At 42.5% G+C, this 19,858-nt stretch overlaps 1 protein-coding gene and 1 long non-coding RNA gene across 19 annotated transcripts in view; one reads left to right on the plus strand and one right to left on the minus strand.

Annotated features, from left to right (window-relative positions):
• CASZ1 (castor zinc finger 1) overlaps positions 1-12,935 on the minus strand; it is a 273,107-nt gene extending 260,172 nt beyond the window's left edge. For 17 of the 18 annotated variants that reach the window (XM_068171699.1, XM_068171689.1, XM_068171695.1 and 14 more), the window contains exons 1-2: positions 12,871-12,935; positions 12,601-12,784 (exon numbers count right to left, since the gene is read on the minus strand). The gene's annotated coding sequence lies outside the window, so the exon portion shown is untranslated. Of the gene's footprint in view, positions 1-10,128; positions 10,416-12,600; positions 12,785-12,870 lie in introns of all 18 variants that reach the window. The other variant, XM_068171679.1, reaches the window with a different exon arrangement.
• Positions 12,936-12,985: 50 nt separating this feature from the next.
• Positions 12,986-18,484, plus strand: LOC137461806 (uncharacterized). Its single transcript, XR_010993490.1, has 3 exons — positions 12,986-13,332; positions 16,441-16,595; positions 18,376-18,484. It is a non-coding gene; the product is annotated as an uncharacterized lncRNA (long non-coding RNA).
• The last annotated feature ends 1,374 nt before the right edge of the window (positions 18,485-19,858 follow it).

Below are 19,858 nucleotides of genomic sequence, written 5' to 3' on the forward strand. Positions count from 1 at the left end.
AGTATTTTGGCTGACAGCTGGAACTAACACCCCCCAGAACAGCTGGATCCTCTTCTGTCAAAAAACTCAGCTCTTGCTTCCCATTCCTTGTGATTCTCTGAAGGCCTCAGGGGGTACTTGATCCCCCTGTTTCCCTATCTGGTTGTACTGCTTTTGTCACAACATATGCACACTAACATGGCACAGCCACAGTCTGCTGACGGGATGATGTCAAGGAGATATGACTGCTGTGGCCTGTGTAGTCATTTGGAGGACAGGGAAAGAAGATAGGGCAGGCAATTTGGCAGAGGCCTGGGAGGAGGGGGCTAAGAAATGAGACAGAAAATAAAGACAATCAAGTTCAGAAATGAAAAAATATTAGGAAAAGAAGAAAAAAAGGAAAAGTAAAAATGCAGTGATCTAACTTTTTAACTATCTGTAACAGTAAACCACAATATAGACATTTTCCAGAGCCTGTTTCATTTACTCTGCAGAAGTAAGTGAGGTGAATCATATTCACTAGAGAGCAAAACCAGGTGTGTTAAAAAAAAAAAAAAAATCAAACTTGCTTTATTTTCTTATTTGAAATAATCTGGAAAACAAGGGTATGCTCCAGCAGCCAGGAATTATTGACAACCAATGTTTAGAAACCCCTTAAGGAGATGATATGCATCAGAAATTGATGAATTAAGAAGTTCTACAGTTCTGGAGGATTTGCTCTTGAGAAGTGGAGAGGAGTTAACATCTGAAGCTGGATTTCATCCCCAGCTATGTCACTTGCTTCACTTCTCAGCACCTGAGATTAGCTACAATGCTTAATGGCTTCACCAAAATAAATATGGATATTGCTCTTAAAATGAGAACTCTGGAGATGATCAGCATTAGTGAGACTCAGTGAAGTGTTTGTCTTTCATTCAAGGACAGGTATAGGGAATTTGCTGATTTTAGGTAGTCTTAAGGGATACTAGTTCCTAAAATGAAATTAATTGTGTGCATCCTAGAATCCTCTGTTTGGGAGAAAACTGTAAGTGATAAATCAGAGCAAGGATACACTGATGGAACTAGCTGCTGGACAGGGCTGCTTTATGAGAAGCTGCTTCAGGTCAGACCTGAAGGGCATAGAGAGCTGTTCAGAGAAGAGCTCACTGTGCATCATTTTGGGTAACCCTTGCATTTGCTTTCCTCTCACTACAAATTATACTGTTTAGAGAAAAATACAGGAAATAAAGGAAATCCCACAAAACAAATTATGAATTGTACAGCCTGTGAAAATTCTGTCCACAATAGAGAAGACAATCTTCCCCTCCCTCCCCTCATGCCAGCTTGTCTCTGTGATATCTTTCCACTTCATAAATCTCTTCCTTGATTTAGAGGCAAATATGGGAAACGGCCGCTTGGGGAAACAGTTCCTGAAAAGCCTGCATGTGAAGCTAGAGGCATCTTCTCATTGAGGTACAAAGCAAATAAAGGCCTCAGACTCATTGCAACTGCATGAGAGTTCTTGGCACCACCTAGTGGAATCATGCTGGAGATGGAGAGGACAGGTCCTAGAAGAAAACTTGGCAAATTTTCTTGGGTGGCAGTGGCAGCTCAGCTAGAACAAGGAGGCAGAAGTAAATGCTTGCCATCCTCACATGCTCTTTGTTCAGGGGACTCCTCCTTGTAGTAAGTAAGCTAGAGGTGATGCTACATCATATAGGGAAAGCATTATGGAGTCTCCCTGGAGGACATCACCTGCTGTTCTTAATGGCAGCTTTGCTACTTCAGGTGGAGCCGTATATGCCTCTCTACTGTCCTGCAGTGGGATGGCCAATGATACCTTCCAGAGAGCAAGCCAAAATTGGAAACCCTCTGAAAAATCCTGAATCCTGAGCTGCAAATGAAGTTGCACTAAAGGGATATGGATGATTACATAAAGTAATATCAAGGCCACAGGTTGTTTGAAAATGGGTCTGAGAGAGGGTGTAACTACCACTTTATGAGCAAAGTCATTAATTGGAGTTGATTACTCATCTACTTCCCTCCTCTCCTGTGTAAGAATAGTAAACAGTTGCCCAAGTTACACAAAAAGATTAACATTGAGAACAAAACAACGCTTCTTGGTTTTCAAATTTTCCTAGAGCCACCTCCCTTCCTGTCCAGGCTCATCACCTTTCATCCTTCCTGAAGGATAGCCATCACCACCAAACACATGGAACTGTATCAATACCAAGCCCTGGTACTAAACCTCCAAGAACATTCTCACCTGGAAAAGGCTACTGGCTTGTGATGTTCACAAAATGGGGCATGTGTACTTTGGAAGACTGCAAGCATCACTCCTCCCTGCAATCCTCAGAAATCAAGTGAAGGAATCAATTAACTATCCCGGAGTAATGTTCTCAAATCAATTCAGCTCTTCATCTTTCTAAGAGAAGCAAGCCAAGGACCATGCTGAAACCTTAACCATAGGGCCCAGCCACTCTGTGGACACTAAAGATATGAGGGCAGCTTCCCAAAAAGCAGGTATTAGCTTTGGCATCCTTGGCCAATATTTAGTTCCTCTTTGCTGTTACAAAGCAGTCTTTCCATGCAGTTAAGAGACAGATTCACAGGGAAATGCAGGCACCTACTTCCAATTTCACTAGAAATACAATGTCTCTGTACCTCTGAGCCTAGACTACAGCACTTCAGGATCCCTGGAAGGCATATGGGGGAGGGGAAGTTTAAATCCCATTTCTACCCTGTCTTGAAATTCGTGTTATTGTTCATTCCATATAAAGCAGTTCTGAAAAGCTCCCAAGCCAAAACTCCCCACTTGCTCAACAGGCTAATGATTTACATCCCCTTTGCCAGGGTGCAAATGACACCTTGTGGTGCAAGGAAGCAATAGGATCCAAACCTTGTGACAGTTAAATGGGAAATTGCTGCCATGGATTGGACAATGTGGGTACAATTTTGTTACCTGCAGTGCTCATCACTGGAAACATGCAGCACAGTGCAACAGCATCCACTCTACAGATCTGTCTCCTTTAAAGACATGGACACATGCAGTTTTAAAGTGCTTTAAGCAGCTAATTAGGGTGTCTTCCCCTCCTTCATCCCACAAGATGATAATTGCATTATAAAAATGAATATGTAACTAAGCAGAAACCACAGGAACAGTGATGGCAGAAAAGGAGATGGAACCAGCAGCAGCCTCACTCCACAGTCACAGGTGGAAGCCCTCACATTAGAGCAACTCATGCTCCAGTGCGGTTTCTGTAGCTGTGGGGAGGAAAACCTCAAAAAAGCCCCACATCATTTAGAGTCACAAGAGTCAGCGAATGGTTTAGTGCTTAAACAATCAATGTCAGGAAGAGAGAAGATCCGTGAGAGTGTGTCTGCTTCTCGTTCTCCCTGAATACATCTCCCCAGAATGTCTACAGTCATCAGGATAATTTAAAAAGGAATAAAAAATACAGACTTGGCTTGGCCTAACTGGGGCTATCACTGTAATTGTGGAAGGAAGTGAGAACATTACCAGCAGGGCCCCAGGGAGAAAAGAGCAAAGTGAGGGGAATGGAGTCTCTATTTGTGGGACCCTGTGAAACTGAAGAAGTGTCAGAGAGCAGCACAGTGATGCCTGAGGGTGGAGCAGAGCTTAAGGCACTTAGAATAGCCTGAAACAGCAATAGCGTAGGATCTGAACTTGGAGCACAGCTGCACAGCTAGCACTGTTCCCGGGGTTCCCTAAGTAGCTAATACCATGTATGACCAGGTAACTGGGAACATTCTCTATACATTTAAAAAGAGAGGTATCATTGTAAACAGCTGCAGGGATGATAAATATCTTTATTTTTTCAGGGAAGAAAGGGGGAGACTCTTCCTACTGCCAGTTCTTCTCTGCCCCCTATGGAGCACAGGCAGCCTCTATTCTGCCAGTCCATTCTTCCACAATCCAGTGCATTATTATGAACCCTCCAGCACACACAGCTAATTAGAGAAAATATCCTTTCTAGCAATTTAAATGATTTTGGCATTTTCAGGAGGGCACATGTAATATTCAAATTACTTCCACTCTGCGCTGCCTTGTCTTGCCTGGCTCATCTTCCCAGGTGAATTTGTAGTCTCTGAAATGCTCTAATTTCCCACACAAGCCGTGTCAAATATAATTTTGGTGCAAAGTTGGTAATTATACGTAACATCAGTCTGATGTTAAAAACACTGAAAAATTTAGCAAGAAGAGACGAATGGAGAGACATAAGTCTGAGACCAAGGAACGAAAGGCGTGCAGCCCCCTTAGTATTTGCGCTCATTAATTAATAATAGCATGTTTTCAGGAACTGAAAGGATGTGTTTCCTGAACTGACTGGAATTCACTTATGTCCCAATTACATTGTCTCAGTGAAGAACTTCGGTCAGGTCTTGCTGAAGAGTCGCAGCAAGAGTGCAAACCAAATGCAAAATCCAGACTCCCACTCAGACCATCCCAGCTTCAAGGGTATGTAAAAGAGCAGAAATCTCACACCAGGGCTCAAACCCATGGACCAGATTGTCTCTTCCTCTGCCACCCCTGCTGCAAACTCCTCTGGAAGACTTGCATCAGTGAGTCACCAAATGTATGGATATGTATTAGAATAAATGTAATTACAACTGTTGGCCCCAAAGTATTGGGCAAACATTTTAACAGACGTGTTCCTTAACTCCAAATAGAAAAATTAACATGAAAAGTGAATTAACTGACCCCATCATCAACTCTTCCCCAAGGATACCAGGTCTGCCTGCTTTAAGGAACACCCCAATCCAACCTGCTTTTTGACACCATTATCCCAGCACAGTGTCTGCCTCTTAAAAAACAGTGGAGAATTTCTGAGTTAACCTGTTCCATGCTAAAATCCATGATGGCAATAACTGCTGGGAATCACAGAGTCTTTTGCTCTGACATTGTTGCTCCAGCTAATCCACTCATGGAAAGGAGTACCCAAGCATCTCTTCAACACTGAACTACAGTTTCTGGATCATGTGAGAATTTGGACCCCAGCTGGTGAGAAAGACTTGCTTCATTTTGTTCCTGAAGGCTATTATGCCAACAATCAAGAACCATATTAAAAGGCCTGATCATATAAGCAAAATCAGCACACCCAAACAAGGGTTATGTAAGGATTACACCCCAAAGGATTTAAGTAAGAGCCACTGAATAAATCTCTTATTTCAGAGAGATGAGATGAGATGAGATGAGATGAGATGAGATGAGAAGATAAGCGATGAAGTATCAAATAAACTTTAATCTCTTGGACATAGGTGAGTCTCACTTTCATCCTATATTAGCCATTGTGTGCTTGTATACAAGGAATACAAGCACACATATAGGAATTCCAGACCTAGTCTTGAATTTAGGTCTCAGTGTTTCATGTGTCACACCTCTCTCTGTCTTTCTTCAACTCCACATTAAAGGAAGAACCTCCTTGTTTCAGAGAATGAACACTTCCTGCCTTTTCAGCTGACCCCATCTACCATCTTAAAATCAGTTCCGACTTCTCTTGCCCTTCTTCAGTGCGTTGGGTTTGTGCCACTCATTTAACACTGGCTAGCTGTGCATAAACATAAAATCCATCAGACCACATGGGCCAGAGAAAGTCAGAAACTTTCACCACAGCTTTAGGAAGTCCTTAAGACCCTCAGATAAAAGCAACTTTCTAAATGTAAAGAGGTTATGCTCAGCTTTTCCTTCTCAGTCTGAAAGGATAATGTGCAAGGACAGAATAGGAAAAATGACATTTGATGTCAAATTTCCTGAATGCTAACCAGCTTTCTTTGCCTTTTTGAATCAGGTCTCCAATGTAAGGGCAGGATGTGGCGAGGTAGCTGGACAAATAAAGAGTTCCTTTGCTGCCATGGCAATGATGCAAACAAAGCAGAGCATATGCCAGAGGAAGTTGCCATAAATCAAAATTGGTCAATTCTGTTCAGTATCCAAGCAAAGATCACACAAACTGGCTAGAAAGGGCTTCACAGAGAAGCCAGCTATCATTTTCTTCAGGAAAATGTACTGATTTGCAGATTGTTTAGTCTTCTCACAACTATCCTCAGGTCTGAAAGACTCTAATTTTGGAAACATACTGTACTTTCAGGGTAGCTTGAACTCTGCCAGGGTCTTAGAAACATAAAGGGTAAAATGACATCCCAGTGTTCAGATTTTTTTTTTTCATTTGTCACTTAAGAAGTAGTTTAATAAATTTTGCTTGGAGAAACATGCCTTTGTAACATAACTTTCAGGAGTAAATCTTATCAAGGATTCTGCAGAGTGAGCTAAGAATGTGGAATACACATTTGCATAGATCACCGTCTTCCCTTTCCACAAGGAAACAGTTTTTACAGTAGTTCCCACTGTCTCACTGATGGACCAGGACAGTATTCTGTGGTGCAGATAGGAATTTCTGTGACTCTTATGCCTATAAACTCATCCCTTTTGGGACTCAGACAACAAACTAGGCAATTTGTCCTTCACAGTGGAGACTGAAACGTCTATGATAAACACCATTCAAACGCCATCAGAAGCAAAATGAAATCCAGCTTGTTCTTCAACAGCTATTTTGGTTTTGTGGGCTACTGTCACTAAATTTATTGGGAAAGGGGAAGGAGGAGGTTCTGCTCCATCATTTGAGAAGCTGTACCCTCAGACTGTTTTTAAGAGACCCGGGTGGCAACACTCACCATGCATGGCTCCATTACTGCATGGGGCAGCCAGCAAACAAAACTCCAGTGCAAACCTTGCTGAGTCCTGTCAACACTGCATCTTGTCTGGGCTAATGTAAACCAGAACCTCACCCTCCCTGGGAGGGGTCAGATAGAGTTATAAAGCATGAGAGTGTTGACAGGGTCTCCTGCAACGTGCTTCTGTTGTATCATTAGGTCCATATTCCCTGCATCTCACTCCTCCTGGATGATGCCTAGGTTCATTCTGATGCCAGAGACATTCTGCAGGCAAACACAGGCTTCTTTCCAGATCACCCAACTCCAGTCTGCCTAACTCCTCCCCATAAATTTCATATTTATCCCTATGTTAGGAGAGTGCAAAGGTCTACTCAGTCAAAACAATGGAGCATTTATCCTTCCGTTGCCTGATGTTTAGAGAGCACAGAGCAAGAAAGGACTTGACTTCTCCCTACTCTTAACTGATAAGGTCCTCTTGGCTAGCCAGCTCCTCCAGCTGGTGGGGCAGATATAACAGGACAGAATTGTTTTCTAGGCTAAGCAGAAACCTCCTGTCCCAAAAACTACAAAACTCAGCAGATAAGCAGTGATGGATTTCAATGGACACCGACTAGGTGCAGGCTTCCTAAAAACAGTAACAACTTCACCCACAGAAATATTCATAATTAACAGATAAAATATGACAGAAGTATTTGCATAACGGTAGGCAGCACCCTAAGGAGCAACAGTTTGTGCTGGTATGGGACCAAGAAGGTCTCCATGACTTCACGCTGATCTAATGCAGTCTCTTTCTCACCCAGGGTAATTCACTAATTGTTCCCTCTAAGGCAGAAGCAGAGAAGCAAAGAGGCTGGTCAGGGGATTTTTACCCTCTTGGTACAAATGTCCTGTGGCCTGGCACAAAATAAAGGACACACTGATCACAGTCCTCAAGGCCTCTGGAAGAATTTAATGCTAACTGATGTTAATTTTGTACTCCTTATTTAGACAAAGAGGATGAAGGAAGAGACAGAGTGAGAGCGCCAGGAGAGCAACTGATTTCCCGTCATTTCATTTCATTTCGTTATTACCAGAATCAAATAAGCAAAAAACTCACGCATCAGGCTTTTATGATCATGAGAACTGAAAATAAATGAATACATTGGATTACTTTCTACTGACCTGACTTCAGAGCCATTACAGTGATAGAATTTAAGACTTTTTGGAGACTTTTGATGTCAGAATTTGCCTTTAACTCATGCAAGTAAGAAAAGTAACCTCATCTAATCATAGGAATCTAAAGCTAGGTCTTTAAGCAAAATGTGCACCCAGTTCAATGCTACACTCACTGCTGTCTCCTGAGGTTTGAAAATTAATTACCATTAAGCAAGGGGACAGAATTAGAAACAGAAGGGCCAAGGTAAGATCCAGTTGCAGAGAGTGGTGGTTTTGGTGCTGGGTTCTCTGCTGGGACTTAAAATGGATTTCACAGCACAGCACCTGCCACCATAGTATGATGATGTTTTAATTTTCTCATTTCCCTATCCAAACAGACTCAAGTTACTTTATGAAGTCTGATGAATGGAAAAAGAGGGTACCTTTGGTCAGCAGTGCTTGATCACAACAGCCTGTAGCCTACAGATGTGGTTAACTCAATAGTAGGGCTGTGAAGGTCCCAGACCAAAGTCTTGCTGCTGAAGCAGGTGATGAGTCAACTGAAATTTGGGATACACTCATGGTTTTGACTACATAGCAGCAGAATGGTCTCCTCTAACTTTCTATGTTAAAACCCAGCCAGCCTATGACCAGCATGATATAATCCAGCAGCATCTAATTGGCTGCTGCCACCCTCAGCCTACCCCCACCTTCAGCACTGGCGGATATGTCAAAGCAAAAACATCTCAACATTTCTGATCTCCCCGGGGTCACATCTGGTTTGAGTAAGGCTCCCCATTTGGTTCCAATCCACCGATTTCCTGCTACTGTCCATGAAAAAGAGTGCGACTCTGTGGCTTCCCCTGGGTGTAATGGTCTAATCTGTATCTTGTTGTGCACTGTAGAGGGGAGGGGGGATCAGTGCTACTTGGGAGCAGATTGCTCTTCCCCTGTGACTGTGTCCTGCTCTTATGCAAAGCACCTTTATTCTTGCCAGTAATGGCAGCCCCAGATGTCCTGGTACCCTCCCTGTATCATCCATATTCCTCCAGCCTCCTAATTGAATCCTTTCCTGGCTAGGACAGGCTTTCCTAGTTAGAATTGTAATTTTCCAATTACAAATCTGCTCCCTCCCCTCCATCTCCCAGTCTCATTGTGAAACACAGGGCAGGCCCCACAGAGCTTCTGTGGGTGGATGACCGCCCCAGTGAACTGCTCTTGCAGCTACTGGAATGCCACTCATGTTAACAGAACAGGAAAGCCCCAGACAGGTATAAGGTGGTAAAGGCATCTGCTCTGCCAAGGTTCTGGCAACTTCAAGACACAATTTAGTTCCAAGAAATAGCATCTAGCTCTTTTAATCTATGGCTTTGAAAGCCATTTATCTAAACCATCAGTGTTTTGCAGCTGGTGAAGCAGCCTAAGAATGTGCACAAGAGTAGTGGCAGAGCCAAGGAGTTTAATGGGTCTCTTGCATCCTTATTCCATAGGATCCTCTCTGTAGGAGGGCAGTACCCATGAGTGATGTTTCACTCATGCTCTGAACAAGGCAGGGCAACGTACCCAGAACAAATTCTCTTTTTTTTCTCTCATCCACTGAAAATCTCAATACTGAGGGAAAGAGGTCAGTCCTTTTCCTCACCTTATTTATCACCTAATTTACCCTTCTTCCTCTTAATCTGAGCTACATTATCCAATGCTGCCCCGTACAGCGCATAGTGATCTGCGTTTTCTTTGCAAGCCCCATTCTGGAGCAATGCTCCGGTGTTACCACACTTCAGATTACCCCGTAACACATTAAGTTGCATTAATTCAGACACAGCATCACACTGTACCTTGGGTTTGATACTTAAACTGGTTTGTTCAAAGTTAGTTAATTTATCATATGAACTGCCTTAGGGTGTGCAGGAACAGCCAGGCTTGTGTTGAGGCAAGTAGAGTCAGGTAAACTGAGGTACAAACCCATCAGGTGTATGGACTTCAAGGCAAGTTCTCATAAGCACTGGGAGGAGACCCAGCACATCCAATTCCACTAAGTGCCATCACTTTACTAACCCACACTCTTCTGCTGCACTAAGTACATCTGGATTCCATCAGAGCCTGAATATTATTTTTAAAAAAACCCAGATCTTTGGAAAACAAAATACCTCAAAGCACCAGAACAAAACCTCTGATCTTGAGGCTTTTCAGCATCTTACGGAATAAGAGATGCTATTATTGTTACTAGAAAGGCAGCAGTACAAGGAATGATCTATAGGGCACAAGTATGTTTGTTACGAAATGATTTGGATCCACAGAGAAATTCCATATGTGGTTTCCCCTCTCATGACTAGAGGTTCCCACCTTGGCAGTGATCCTGAAGTCCCATGCCTACAGGCTCAGCAGCATGGAAAGGGAGGGTGGACGCTGGAGGAGTAATGGGATCATCAGGCGCTGAGGCTGCTGCTTGGCACGCCGACAATGTTTGTTTGCACCTCTTTGAAGATGAGAGATGAAAGTGGCGCCCACATGGGCTGCCTTTGATTAGCTTCTTATTTTTAACATTGCAGCTGCGATTATTTTTCTTTTTCTTGAAGCATTTCTTCCCCAGCACCAGAAACTCTGAGGTTTCCTTCTCCAGGGAGGTTCAACTTCAAGGAAACATAACAAAGAGAAGTGTGAATGTAAAGGAGACTGGACAACTCGGGGCCAGTAGGGAATTATGTAATTTTATTTTTAATTTTACTTCCATTTTCCCCCCAATCCCCCATTCTCAGTGGGTCTCAAAAAGAAAATACTTGTTTACTTCTTTTTTAATAGGGAAAATAAATGAGTCCTGGGATTGTACAGAGCTGTCATGAAGAGGGAAATGTCTAATGGTTCAATTCCCAGCTCTGTCACTGAACCACTCTGGGACTTGGGGAAAAGTCAGTTCGCCCATCTGTAAAATGGGATTTCTAATGCGTTGCTTCTCAGGGGTATTGAAGGAGTATGAGTAGCATTGATGGAATGCTTCATGCACCTTGGATAGAAGGGGCAAGAGCCCTGTGAAGTGCTGTCTTTAATAGATACTTAGAGGAGTTTCCTTTACTGTAGTACTTATCTGACCACAGCAGCTGAGTGCCTCACAGCCACTGATGGATTTTTTTTTCTATTACCTCTCTGTATCATAGGATTGTTGCAGAGGAAAGCAAGGCAAATGGCAAATGAAATGGAATGGACCCAGTCACACAGAGAATATGTGGTAAAGTCAGGACTAATCCTTTATTTCTTAAACTTCTGCCACAGCCATTTGACTTTCATCCTAGTTGTATGGATTTTGTGATCTGAAGGCATGAGAGAAAGCCACCTTCCCTTCCTCCTACACTGGCCAATCACACTATGGCTATCTTCCTGCTGGATGAGGGGCAAGCGGTCTGGAAAGGGAGTCACTGTTGTGCATTACTCTATTCCTAACACAACATTTTGGGGTTTGTTTCTTTTACCTGCTAGAGTGGTTTTCAACCAAGAATTTAATGTTAATCCAGTCATCCATAATAAATGTTCTAGCTTTAAGAGAATGATGGTAGAAAAACATCTAAATTTGCTGTTTCTTATTTTCAGGACTAATTTCTAGGGGTAGTATAGAGCCATATATACAAGTGAAATCGGAGAAAACTGCTGGTAATTGATACTTCCTAAAAAATAGCTTCACAAACTGCTGCTGCTTGTATCAGCTTAAGTTTGACTTCAGTCAGAGGGCCTTAAAAATGCAAGGCAGAGCATGACAGCAACAATATCAAGATGTAAAAATCTTGAGTGGAGATAAGAGGAACAGCCAAGGATAAATAACAATCAAGCTCTCGATACTCACACACTTCAAAAGAAAAAACACAACTATGCATGTTTATATTTATTTGTGCTATCTATCAAGATATTCACCAGCCAAAGACAAATGGGAGCACACTAGTTGAGTAAAAACTTGTAAGATGCTAATGCAAATCTAGCCAACTCTGAGAGCAAAATCTGGAGTTGCCAAATATAATACCTGCTAAACCCACTAAAAGACACTTCAGCCTTACTTTGGTCAGTCCAAAAAGCTTAGACTAATCCACATATAACTTAACCATGTTTCCTTGTCTTTATGGCATTCCTCTTGCTCCCAAGAAAAGTTGTTCCAGCCCAGTGCAACATCCAGGTAATCCCAATGCCCAAACATGATCCTGTTCAACCCAGCTCCCCATGAAGGAATAAACCAGTTTTATAGGCTCTCATCCAGGATATTAGGAAGAGATATTCTGTACAGGACAGCTTATAAACTATACTTGCTTCAGATTCACTCCAGAGAAACAACATATTCCAGTCCTACTCCATCCAGTCACCCAGACTCCAAGATAATAAATTAACCCCCTGCCAAATTTACTGCAGGCCATCCGACCATACCATGTAGCTCACAGTAAAGACAAAATCTATACCTAGCTACAGTGAGGAAAGGAGGCAACTCTGTGGAAAACCTAGTTATATCATTCAAGGAGATCAATGGAGAACCCAGGTCTGGAGGCCCGTGACCTTGGATTAACACAAAACTTAAAGGAAAAAATGAATGGTCTCAATTCAAGAGACCATAGCTGTTATTCCAGAGAATTCAAAAACCAGCCCTGCAGCTTACTGACCAAGGAAAAGTGCTTAATTTTGAAAGAGTAAATACTCACCCGTTACTGGTACAGGAACAGAGGCACAGAGCTGCTTTCCCAGGACTCCCAGGATGGCTGCCTGTGCCACAGAGACAGGTTCTTGGTGGCATCAGATGTAGTGTAGCACTTTTTAGCGGCTTTTCTGGAAGAAGTTACTACTCACCCTAGAGAGCTGTCCATGGATTGTCTCCAGAAGGTGCTACCTTGGGGATCTACTGCCCAGGTAACTGTGAGGAGGTGGCAGGGGGGTGAGGTACCTGCTGAGGGGTCAGGAGGCCACATGCACTGGCAGGATAAATTTTAAGGGCTCAGACTCCTCAGTTCTGCCTCACAGCATCCTTTTCTGCCTAAGCCTTTTCTCAACTTTCTCAACTGCCCCAGCTCATCCCTAACCCCCTCAGGTAAGCCTAAACCACCCCAGCCCAACCTCAACCACCTCAGGTCAGCCTCAACTGTCGCACATGAGCCTTAACAGCCCCAGCCTAGTCTCAACTGCCCCAGCCCAGAGCAGCAACAGCCCCTGAGAAGCTGGTCAGGGGGCTCCAACGGTCACAACATGGTGTCCACGGAGAGGTTGACCAGTACTCAGCTTACTGAAGAACCAGCACAGCTCCATGTAGATGACACAGCCAGACAGTGCCGCATAGATCGTGAGGAAAGGATGCCATGGCAGGAGACTGATGCCTGCTCCTTCTGAGGCACTGCCTGATGGACTAGGAAAAATGGCAATAAATGGCAGGAAATGGTGGCTGCCACAGGGGCCCCTAAACTGGCCTGTCTCCCATGGACATGGGCCCTGCTGACCCACCAGCCACAGCACCGGCTGCTAAAAACCATCTCTCCAGTGTAAACTCCAGCCGTACCCACAGAACACTCTCAGGAAGGGCTTTCAGAGGTACAAAAAAATCACAGTTGACCATAACTTAGAGGGAACAGCTGAAAAGGGGACCTGCCCCACCTGGTATGGCTGTGAGAAAGGTCCTAGAGAAAGTTTAGAGTCTGATTGTGTTTCATTGTTTTTTAATTAAAATGGCAATAATTAGGCCCTGGAAAAAGCAGGTTACAGGGACAGTGATGTTCAGTGGAAGTTGTGAAGAGTCAGGTTTTATTTTTGGAGTAGCCACTGACTGCTGGTGCAGTGCTGGACATGTTAATGCACTTCTGCTGCCCTTAAAAGTTCTTGCTTTGTTTTAATTTGACCATTTTTAGGCAAGAACGCATTTTTGGGTGTACAGGTCTGTGCACTGTCAGACTGTGCACTGTCAGGTCTGTGCACAGTAGGGCTGTGCTCTGTCATATGGCCATACAGGAAAATGGCATGCAAGTCATAGCAATGCTGGCTATGATCATGTTCTGTAACTTTCCTGGGGACTTTTTCTAATTTTTTTTTTCCTGCACTGGGTGAGAGATTCAGGAGGCTGATCCCTCAGCTGCGGACTAGTAGGTCCCATTTGATGTCCAGCTTTTGCAGGAGAGCTGGCTGCCACATTGTGGCCTGTTCCCCTGAACATCACATCTGGCAGATGTAAAACACACATGTTTTGACTGAAGCTTTTTCTTTAAAATGCCAACATTAAAGGAAGGCTTGCTTTGTAAAACTGAAACTGTAAAACTCTTCTGAAACCCAGTCTGGGGGATTAAAAGAACCACATGAAAAGGGATAAATATGACCTGGACATTTACTTCCTGTGCAGGAGTTCGCTGAACATGTGCCTTCCAGCCTGTCAGAGCAAAACAAGACCTTCTGCTCTTATCCTCAGAAGGGAAAAAAAAAAAAAAAAAAAAAAAGAAGAAGAGAGGAAGACATGACAACTCTTTTCTGTTTCATGGCTTATGTCAGATACATTGACAGTTCTTAACAGTGGCATCTCATGCACCTTAAAAACAGAAAGATGCACAACTAGCGCGGCTTCGCGTTACTAAACCCAGGATGCAACAACTAGTAATAAGAAATTTAGTATTAACAAACTGTTCTTATTTGTACTATGTGGTAAAATTGAGCTTGACCCATTTTTAATTGCCAGTCAGGGACAGAACTCCCTTGGGTTTCAGTGGGAGTAGGATCAGACCTAAAGATACAATGGACTGAGTCCAAGGATCCTCTGCTGATGTACAGAAGAAACACATGGATAGGCAGAGCTTCAGTTAGTCGGAAAATGGCTCACTTTCAAACAACCTAATGCAAGATATATATCAGCATTGTCCATTTCAAGTATTAAAAGTAATTTTGGGGTTCCAAAAACAACTTTACCTAATATTATGAGACTTGAAAGGAAAAAAAAAAATCAGTTATAGATTCTCTGTACTTCTTTCCTAGGTTTTGAATTTTCAAGAAGATATCACTTTTATTTTCTGGTTTCCTTTACTAATAATGAATTGCTAGAAGCTTGATTATTTTTAAAACTGAAACTGACATTGTGATTTATTATAGTATGATTTCAGAAGACAAGAGTCGGGAGGAAAAAAATCATATAAAAGCAGGCAATACATTAAAGTCATTATTGTACTCAAAATAACTTTTTGATCTCAGGTCCCAATACACAAATTGCAGAGGGCAAAATGCAATATAATGTAAAGTTTGGCACTGCCATTCTGTTTTGGCAAAAAAAAGTTCCTTTATCCCAGTGAAGTTCCCTAAAAGCCAGTTACACATTAATTTGAGATTATATTTCTCCCTCATGGACAATGGTGTTAAATTACTCTGAAAGTGGCATTAGTTGCCCAAGTCATACTTTCCAGAAACATAGCTTTATATACAGAGAGAAGACAGCACTTTCCATATAAAGACAGCCTTCCAATAGAAAATGTTGGTCTCTGCACATGGAATGTCGTGGAGTACATGTCTGCACCACTGGGTTGTTACTGCTGCAATAGCTCACCCTGTGGATGCACACATGGGATCCTAGTTGGATACGAGTTAGAAATTTTCTGTTGTTCAGGGTACTTGAATCTGTAGTTCGTCACCTCAGCCCCCCTGTTGTTTGGCATCTTTACTTGTCTATTTTATTTGTTTGTTTTTTAATTTTAGAGTGATTAAGTTTGGACTGGTGTTCTTGGATAATGCTCCCTGTCCTATACAGGCGATATAGACACCCAATAACCCCACAACACACTACATTTTTCCCAAATGCTCTCCCAACTGGGTTTCATCTTTGAAATGGACTCATCTCTTCTACTTGCAGCCTTAGTTTCGAATTCCATGGAAACTTTTCCCATTGTCTGCTACTCTACAAGGCTGGGAAAGAAATCTTCCTTCTGTCTAACCATGACAAAATTAAAAAAAAAAAAAGTCAAACAAACTTTTATTTTCAAGCCAGAACCAAGCAAAACAAAAATGTGTTTCAAAGTCATTGTTCAATGGAGAAAAAACAGTTCCCAAATCCTTTCCAAATCCAAAGTGGACAGTTCCTCAGTCGTTTCCAAGACGGAAAGAGGCCATTTTACGATCCAGAAAGCATCCATTTTCTGTGTCAGTCCTGAGCTAGGGAGGCTTGTGCCTGAGTCAGTTCTAGGGAGGGAATGGCTGGCATTTCTCCAAGCTTGGGAGTGTTGCTATCACAGCAATTGTTTGGTGATGCCATCCCAATAAAGCTTCATTATGGTGTTCCTCTTTCTATAAACCTCAGTGCCCTCCAGTGTCCCCAGCAATCACTTATCTAATATTAGGATATTAAAAAATATGGAAAGATTTTAAAGAGACTTATTAAAATGCAATTAGCAGCATGTACGACTTAAGCAGTGAGATTATTTTAAAAAATGACTTGATTGTGTGGAATGCCACGCACCTTATAGAGATAATAAAGCTGCCAATCAAGTCCATTTTCAAATTAGGAAATTTTCATTCTTTTTTTACAGCCCCCTAAGTGAATATTAAAACTGATTATTAACCTCAGAGTTTAGCAGCAGCCCCCAAGCCTGCGAGCTCTGAAAGGGAGGTTTCATAACCAAGGGTAGCCTGGGCTTCAGTTCCCATTTGGACTGAGATCTCTGTGTTTATTTAAAGGGACACCCTTCAAATAAGGGAATCTGGAAAGCCTGCATGGGTCCCTTGTTTAGAAAGAGGCAAAGCTCCAGTGCTTGCCATGGGAACCTGTGAGGCCAAAGCACACTGGCTGCAGTGGCCCGGCCACGGTGTTGCAAAACTGTGATGATCTGCAGGTAAGGCTGCCCCCGTATGTCCGATCACAGTATCTCCACGAATTCTGCACTCCCAGCACAGAACCCGCCTTTTGTTCAAGGAAAAATGTGAACATTAAATGAACGTTTCTGGGGGAACACACCCCTTTGAAATACTCGGGTTGCTGTGCATAGATTTTCAGTGGATGTTATTATTCTCAGTTTATGTTGTTACTTCCCTCGTTAAATGTAAAACCCTGTCGTTTACCCTGCCTTCTTTTTATCTAATTTCTATCCTACTGAGAGACAATCAAGTATGACATTTCCTGCTATTTCACTTTGCTGACATTTTCATTTCATTTATAAAAAAAGGGATCTTTCTCTGAGAAATTAAGTCACACTACCTTGACAGGTTACTCCTTTTGCAGCTCTTTACTCCACTGTCAAAGCAGATTGATGCTTCCTGGATTTCTCTCTTTCGAGCTGGAAATGATGAATTCTTTAGAAGGCAGCAAGTTATTCTTAATTTCAATGCTTTATTTTTGGAAAAAATGCAAGGATTCAGAGGGAGTCACTTAGGAAGGGGTAGTCAGAGGTTCCAACTCCAAAGAAAGAGAATGTCCTTAACTTTAAATATGTGCTTAAATTTACCTTTGCTGATCTCTTTGGGAATACACACAGGTCTGAAGGTATGAATTTGGACACTTCCCCATACTGGTGCCCAGCTGCTTTGCAAGAATGAGAGTCCAGACAATATCTAAGCAGAGAGAATGTCACTGAGTTTGGAAGCATCTAGGATGGAAGTTATTTGACCACCACATGTCTCATGACTGCAACTCCCTCTAGAATCTAGCTGTGGCACCGGGCTCTACTTAAAATTTGCATGGAAGTTATCTAGACATCTTTTAAAAGTAAATAATCTGCCTGGGTTGGATAATGGGGGTTAGAAGGATGACCAATTGGGTTAAGAAAATGTCAGCAAGAGCCAGGTTTTAAGTCTGGAATGAGTCACAAGTGAAACAAGTTTAGTGGCCAGGGTTCACCCTTGATCTTGAATTTGTCCACATCACTGAGTAACCACAAGTCATCCAGCGTAATGCAGCATAACTGACAATCCAACATTGGCAATATTTCTGGGTGGAGAGGGGAGAAAGATGTTACTGCCTTGGTAGTCGCGGCACAGTTAATGAGAAGTGCTGAAGAAACAGTATGCCACAGAGATGACATTAGACCTCAAAGTCTCTGCTGAAAAGCAGCATCCCCAGCAACACCCCATGTCCTGTGCTGTTCCTGAAGCTTTCAGTGCCCCCCTTTTCTGCTCCCCAGAATGGAACAAGTGTTTTCATGGCTCACCCTTTAGGCTAGTCTGAGTGGAGAATGTTTGTAGTGGTTTAGTATGCTCATTGGGATGAACTGATCATCAGTGATATTTTGGGAGTCAGAAGGCTAAAAGGGAAAGAAATGCAGGCAGTCAGTATCGAGGTACACCAGAGAAGACATGTGGGACTCGGGGAGCTATACTGCAGGTGGAATAATAGAACTGAATAAAAGAGTTCTGAAAATAACTGTAGTAGTTGTTTTTTGTTGGTTTATTTTCTCTATTTCCATAATCAGCTACTCACTGGTAAGCAAATTTTATGATTGGAACCACACTGGAAATGACAAAGGGAATTAAGGATATGTAATGGACATCTAATCTTTGGGTCTGTGAGCTACTAAATTTATGATAATGCCAAAACAGTAAATAACTGAGTTATTAACATATTCTAAAACTAGATCAAGCAAAAGAAGCATTCACTAATACTGAGACAATTCCTGGCAGCGATGAGAGATTGCTGAAAAGATTTGAACAAGTGTTATGAAAGAGTGACTGCCAAGCTGGAAAGCAAACTTCAAAAAGCATGAAGACTTTGTCCCACAAGCTGCCTTGCTTTCCTTAATTAGGATCAGCTTCAGGAAGAGCTTTACTGTGGGTGTTGGCAGAACCACACGTGAAAAGAACAAACTCTACCTAATGCCAAATATTCCAGCTGCAGCTTTGACAGCAGGAATTGCTCTGCAAGTTTGTGTTTCAGAACTCAACACAGAGTTAAACAAATGGCAAAGCAGTGGGAAGTCTGACATGCAGCAATTCAAATATATTAGACCAACCAACTGAAAAAATAACCTTGCATTATTTGTAGCAGCTTATTGACCAAGATAAGTTTTGATCCAAATATTTCTGAGCGTGGAAGGAGTGAATAATTAAGTGATACAGTCACAGCTCCTGTGTTTCTTCTCTACTCCTAAAAATAGGCATGAAAAATCTGAAATAGAAATCTGTATTTTTCTTTATTGTTGGAAAAGGGGAGACAGAAGCATATTGAAAACATCCCTTCACTAGGAAAGCACATTTTCAAATCCTGGGATCTGCCACACCCTCTGAGCTTTCCCCACCCAGCTGTGTTGCAGGATGTGTGGCTGCTGCAGGCTCCCTGTCTGCCTCTCCAGTCCCTCCAGGTGTCAGCCTTGCACTTTGCATAAGGTTTTATTCTGTCAGCCACATCTGGAATGAAGCGCTGGTTTCAGTGGAGATTCTTGACAAGAGTGCATCAGAGATCCTAAAATATTGAATGCATTCCCTAATTTCATTTCAGAAAAAAATGCTGAATTATCAGACTCCCACCAGGCCTCCCTCAGAAAGGTCAAAAGGATGCCATGGAGTATAGGAGGGGATCTAAATGGGTCCATTAGCTTTCAGCAGGATCTGCCAAGGAAACTGTGAACATTTGCCAGCCCAGAAACAGACCAGGAGCCAGGACTTTCTCTTGAATTTTCTTTTTTTAGGATGTAATTGACATGACTGTCCTTTCCTTGGCCTTAATCCCTAACTACTTCCCAAGATACTAAAAGCTTTTGCTGTCCTCTGCACTCTTGCACATAAATCAGGACTACACGGAGATTTTCTCAGTGGATCTCATCGTGGTAAAGCCTCTGGAAACTCAAATGCAGGAAAGCATATGCAGACCCACCATAACATCTGACCCTGCTCTGACTTCAGGGTTAAGATTGCTGGCAGTGCTGGTTTTTAGTTAAGGACAAACACTGTAAGAAAGACAGCAAAGAGAGATAAAGGGGCCTTGTCAGACACTCCTATACCTAGAAGACTGTACAGACAGCCTTGGTGTCAGCAGTAGGATTCCCCTTAGGATGTTGCTGTAATTTACTATATGGCTCAGAATTGCTACAATTCTTCAGGCAGGTCAAATTTTGGAGGTGTACTTAAAACTACATGCATGAGCAGTAAGGCATGAAACTGTGAAAAC

This window comes from Anomalospiza imberbis, chromosome 23, assembly GCF_031753505.1.
Source record: "Anomalospiza imberbis isolate Cuckoo-Finch-1a 21T00152 chromosome 23, ASM3175350v1, whole genome shotgun sequence".
NCBI classification, from domain to species: domain Eukaryota; kingdom Metazoa; phylum Chordata; class Aves; order Passeriformes; family Viduidae; genus Anomalospiza; species Anomalospiza imberbis.